This window comes from Triturus cristatus, chromosome 2_2 (genome assembly GCF_964204655.1).
Source record: "Triturus cristatus chromosome 2_2, aTriCri1.1, whole genome shotgun sequence".
NCBI lineage: Eukaryota > Metazoa > Chordata > Amphibia > Caudata > Salamandridae > Triturus > Triturus cristatus.
The window spans coordinates 395,162,494-395,168,985 of NC_140582.1; positions in this window are offsets into that span (position 1 = coordinate 395,162,494).

Sequence of the window (6,492 nt, forward strand, 5' to 3'; positions counted from 1 at the left end):
ACTTAGACGCTTGTACACGCACTAACAGTCAGTATAGTCAGTATAGAATAAGATTCTATCCTAAGAGACCTCTCTTTTTGGATAACACAGTTCTTTAAACATAGGATATTAGATATGATTTGGGATTAGGTTGACATAACCCCAGACTTCTGTCTCCACATGTAGAGCTAAATGTCAAGTCCAATTTTCCCCCTAGTTGCACGTCAAATCACACGTCATGCTGCTGCACGCGCATCTCTGCCAAGTATTTTTGCTGACATTGCGAAATTCTTTCATGGAACCACCCATTTGTGACATCATACCTAATGACGTTCTTTAGTTACGCCTAGTTACACCCATTTTAGTTACGCATGTATGTCTTTATCTCTGTTATCAACTGTTACGCCTCCTGCATCTGTTTCACTGTAATGCCTCTTCTATAAAAATGATTACCTGTCAATAATGTAGGTTCCTTCCTTCCTGAACTTTCGTGGTGATGGAATAGAAGGCCCATAATTCGAATTGTGTTCCTTTGTATAGGAATAAAGCCCGTTCCGAATCTCTAATACCACGGATTCTGCCTCTTATTTTACTGAGCTATTCTTATTAATTTTCCGCATCAAATTAAGTACCGGTAATTAAATTATTTACCACATATATGGCGCCCGAACAGGGACACTTTCTCATCTCACGCGCCGGAGGTGCGTTGCAGGCCCAGTCTCCTGCCACAGCTGGACGGACAACAACGCGTACCCACAGGATTTCCTGTATCTCCCTCCTGCCGAGCGGGGGTAACTGAGACTGCGATCGACACCCAGACGAGGCGGTGAGAAGTGCGAAGTATCCCGACCAGAGCCTAGCTGAGAGAGCAAGATCCGAGGTATACAGAGGCCCACCAGGTTCCGAAGTTCCGAAGTTTCGAGTCGAGTCCAGTCCGGTCCAAGTCCAGTTCAGTTCAGTTCCGAGGCCTTCCGTTCCGAGCTACCCGGTGAGTACCATTGCCGGGGAGGCGTTCTGACGTGCACATAGGTTGTGCCGGTCAAGACGGGTTTGGGTACACAAATCCGGTCTGCACTGTTTCAGCAGTGTATCTGTACTGTTTAGCAGTATATCTAGTATGTATAGTATATAATTCAGAATTACCTAGTTAGTGCCGAGTATTATGCTTAGTGACTAGTTCCCTAAATGGCCATCATTGTTGTTCATTAAATGTTAAATGTTAAATGTTTTAAATACGTTCTGCATATTGTGGTGTGAATGACTGTTCATTATTGTGTTTTGTTGTATTAAACGTGTTCAAAATTAGGTATTAGATCAGTTCTCAATATGCCGCTCTTTTCGAAATTAAGACAGATCAAAACTAGAAAAGGGGTACTCGAAGAAGCTGTTCCCATTCCTCCTAGGGACACTCCAGGGTACTTCATGTATCATAAACATGGCCTAGACGCCATATTATTTCTTGATTTATGGGTAGACTACACCAAGGAATTACCAGAAAGTCAGAGGTGGCCCGCAGCTGGGACCTGGGATGCAGATTGCATCATGAAAGTAGAGGAAGAATTATGGAAAAAGAAAGCTAGACAATCACAGAAAGATGCCATTGAATTATGGCGTAAAGAATCATATAGACGTACAGAAAAAGCACTCAGACAGGAAGAGAAAAGTAAGGAGAATTCAAATAAAGTCCGAGAAAATCTATTAATTGAAGAAGGTACCCGAGCAAAATCAGAACAAGTAGACAGACAAAGAAATGCCCTTATTAATGGTATGTATCCTCTTCTGGCCGAAGGGTTACCTAAGGCCACTCCGGAGATACCAAAAGACTTGCCACCTCCATTGTTTCCGATAAAAGCACATCCCAAAGGGCATCCCAGAACCGCAGAAGATGTTTTCCTTTCCTCTTATTTAGACGACGCAGCTCCCGAGTATGCTAATACTGCACCACATAGACCGCCTGCCGAGGGGGTTCAACGCCAAGACCCTCCGTCTGTACCTCCGCAACAACAAACTCCGACACAAGTTCCGGCAAGCACATCTGTTTCTACAGCTGTACCCACACCTATGGTTGCTATATCACGTTCAACGAATCCTTTCACATCCAGCACCCCAGGCGGTGCTACAGGAGGTACAACAAACATTTTTTTCCACGCCACCCAGAGTAAATAAACTTTCCTTTCAAGAATTAGCCCACCAACGTACGCCCAAACTAGTAACTCCCGACATGCTTAAGGAACTTCTAGTAGATTGTAGATATGACCCTGTGCCCGGCAAAGAGGACGAAATGCTGCTGGCATCGTTACGTATCCGACGAGCTGCAATATATTTAGGGAGGCTACCAGGAATGACTACACATTTAGAAAATATATATCACTTTGTCCAGTCAGGGCGAGATTCTGAAAGTATTAATAGAGCCATGGAGTACCAGAAAGTGGAGATACAGGGGGAACTGTTACGTTTCCTCATAAATTGTGTGATCAGAAATCAAGACCGACCAGGGGTAAATCCGGAAGAAATGCGAATTCTTACCACCTGGAGTCGGAATATATCAGAGGGGAGACATGATAAACTATTAAGTATAGTAGCTATGTGCCGAAAGATCCGCAAAGAAGTAGAACGAATACACGAAGAAAGATTAGCGGTAGACCGGCCTGAACAAAACGAGGAGGAGGAAGAATTAGAACTGCCCACAGGACAGTTAGAAACCATGGCCTATGTAGGTAGAGGAAGATCTTGTAATAATACTAGATGCTTTACTGATCCGATACGTCCGATACGTCCAGATAATAACAGAAATTTCCAAACCCCTATAATAAATATAAGGTCCCCCGAACATTCGTTCCAAGCCGCTGACAACTTACTCCGAGAACGAAGGGGTTATCATATACTCGATTCTATGGATGAACAAGAATTAGCCAGGTCAGCCGTTCACTGGGTTGACAGTCCCGGAAAATATAGTGATGATACACTAGCGCACACGTTTTTGAACCTCACCCCAGATGAACAGCGTTTAGCTGGTATCTACATGATTCAGCAACTCCTTATATTATATAAAAGCCAACACTCCGATCCTGGTCCCTTACCTGATATATTGACTGAATTACTCACGAATAAATGGAGAGGTTCAGGTACTGAGTTAATTAGAGAAATACTAGAATCCAGAAAGCAGTACATTCTTTTTGTATGCCCTGAACATGTCTCACTGCCCATCAAGGAAAGAACGACGTATTATATGGATAGACAGAATCCCTTACGCGAAGTGCATCCGATAAAAGGTGATGACAATCAGTTTAAACGTGTGTTTGTATACACACCCATATCTAAAATAGAACTATTAGAAATGAAGAAAGTGGTACCCAGTCATGACAAAGACCCAGCGGGTTTCCACCGTGAAATTAAAGACATGTTGCTCATGGGAGAGTATACCTATCCCGACATTATGAAAATATTAAAGGTATTAATGCCTGCGGGCATTTACGAAAAACTCAAAGAAAAGGATTGGGAGGTGGGAGACCAAAAGATAGATTGGACAGCATTAGAAAACGAAGAAACAGCTCGAGGTCCAGGTTTAGGGCTTGGGGAAAAGACTAAAATACTACCAGGTTTATTAGTACAGGTACTGCCACGTTTATTACTACGAAAAAGGAAGACTGGGGTGCAATCTCAGCCTGTAAACAAAAGCAAGATGAAGACACTAGTGATTTCTATGCCCGATTCGAAAAATGTTTTGGTATAAATAGTGGAATAAAAGCAAGTAGCGAATCGTATCCACATCTGTTTGTGACAAAATTAGTTGAAAATTCCTTGCCCCAAGTTAAGAATAGAGTATTGAAATTCGAGAGTACCTGGCAAGGTAACACTCCGTCACAAATGTTACAAATGCTACAGTACCATCACAATAGAATTAGAGAGGAACAAGAACATGAACAAAGACGCATGAAAGACACGAAAATGAAAATGCTAGTTTCCCAGACAGTTCCAGCTGACGGTCATAAAAAGGGTATAACACAGTCCAGTGTTTCAGCAGGTTCTGTAAAAGGGACATGCAACTATTGTAAACAGCCAGGTCATTATGTACACGATTGTCCAGTTTTAAAACATAATATCGCCATAGGTAATACAAAAGAAAGACCACGGCCACTTAGACAGGATCAGAACCAACAAGGAGCCCCGCAGCATGCACAGTCCATGCCAGCTCTGCAACAGTCTATGCCCGCTCCACCACCGCAGCCTATTGCTGCCACACAAACAACGACACGACAGATGTACCAGACCGCACAGTATGACTATCCTGATTATCAACGATACTCATGAAACAGCCTAGAGAGGGAAGTTGGCTTACCCCTTATCGAGGTCCCTGTAGATCAAGAAGGACCTTATGTACACAGTGAACTATTAGGCCAAGATAGAAAATTTTTACTTGATACAGGGGCAAGCCGAACAACCATAAAACGTAGTGAAGTTCCAGGGGCACCCCTCTCAGGCTCACAGAATATTTCCCTTGGTTTTTCGGGAAAACCTATCATTAACGAAGTATCACAGCCTCTTCCACTTACGATTGGTCCCTTGACACGAACTACAGATTTATTGCTTACTAAATCATGTCCAGAAAACCTGTTAGGTATAAAAACATTGAAAGCTCTAGGAGCTATAATATGTTGTTCTCCGGAAGGAGTAAGATTGTTTTTACGTGATTTCAAAGGGCACTATGTGTCCCGAGACATGGATCACCGACTGCAGACTTTACCCACACATTTATGGGCACAAGGCCCTACAGATGTTGGTTGCATGAACATTACACCATATCGAGTCACACTAAAGACAGGAGTGGTACTACCACGAATGCGACAATACAAGTTACCCCCAGATGCTGTAGTGGCTTTACTGCAAATCATTGACGAGCTTATTACCCAAGGAGTGGTTGTGGAAACCGACTCCAATGTATGTAATTCCCCGATAATTCCGATTCTTAAACGAACTGATCCAAAAGCCCCGCCAGTATATCGATTGGTTATCGATCTGCGCGAATTAAATAAATGTATTGTACCACAATACCCCGTAGTCCCAGACATTTCTTCATTACTGACAGCCATTGATTCCGAAGCAACATTCTTTACTGTAATTGATCTCAAGAATGCCTTTTTCAGCGTCCCAATAGATCCGGAAAGCCAATACTTGTTCGGATTTAGTTTAAATGGACGAAGCTTTAAATTCACACGCGCACCTCAAGGATTCACAGAAAGCCCCAGCATCTATAGCCAAGCACTGAAACGAGAACTTGACAGTATCCACATGCCAGTCAACACTGCCCTGCTTCAATATGTCGATGATCTGCTGATCACCGCTAGAAGCGAACCTGAATGTGAAAAAGCCTCACTGACGGCTTTACAATTCTTGGCCGAAAAGGGGCACAAGGTGTCCCCTTCTAAGCTGCAATTCTGTGTCCAGCGAGTTGTTTACCTTGGGCACTCGCTGTCCAAGGAGGGAAGGCAGCTTACGTCAGATCGCATCCAGTTAATTGCTAACATGCCAATACCCAAGACACAAAAGGAGGTACGGGCTTTTATAGGCCTCACTTCATATTGTAGGCAGTGGATCCCTCAGTATGCATTTCTAGCAAAACCACTCATTCAGTTGACAACACAGGAGGCGGCCACATCGACTGTCCTCCCTTGGACTCAGGGACATACACAAGCTTTTGAAAGCCTAAAGAAAGCTTTATGTCAAGCACCTGTTTTAGCAACACCATGTTACAATAAACATTTTACGCTCTTTGTTACAGAACGCGAAGGTACTGCTTTGTCAGTACTCACACAGAAACAAGCAGGATCACACAAACCATGTGCTTATTTTTCTAGTACATTAGATCCCGTAGCTCAGGCTCTGCCTGCGTGCCTGAAATCAGTGGCAGCGACAGCTTTAGCAATCAGACAAAGCGATGCCATAGTGTTAGGACATCCATTGACAGTACAAGTACCACACGCAGTAGAGGTTCTTGTGAACCGAACGCAAACACAACACTTGACTATAGCAAGACTTACCGGTTACGAATTGACATTGTTTCAGCCACACATAGAAATCAGACGTTGTAGTACATTGAATCCTGCTACACTTTTGCCAGTAAACGGAACAGACCCACTAGCACATGATTGTATTGAAGTTATTACTATCACGACGAAACCCAGACAAGACTTGACAGACGTCCCATTGTCAGATCCAGACCTGACGTTGTATGTAGATGGTTCATGTATGAGAACAAGTACAGGAGAGCTAGTGGCCGCGTATGCAGTCACAACAGACACTGAAGTCATTGAAACAAATTGTATTAACACGTTGTCAGCTCAAGCAGCAGAGCTCATCGCTCTGACACAAGCCTGTATTCAAGCCACAAATAAGAAAGTCAATATATACACCGATTCACGTTATGCATTCGGAGTTGTACATGACTTCGGCGTGCTGTGGCGAGAGAGAGGTTATTTAACTTCTCACGGTGCCCACATTCAGCACGGACCCCTC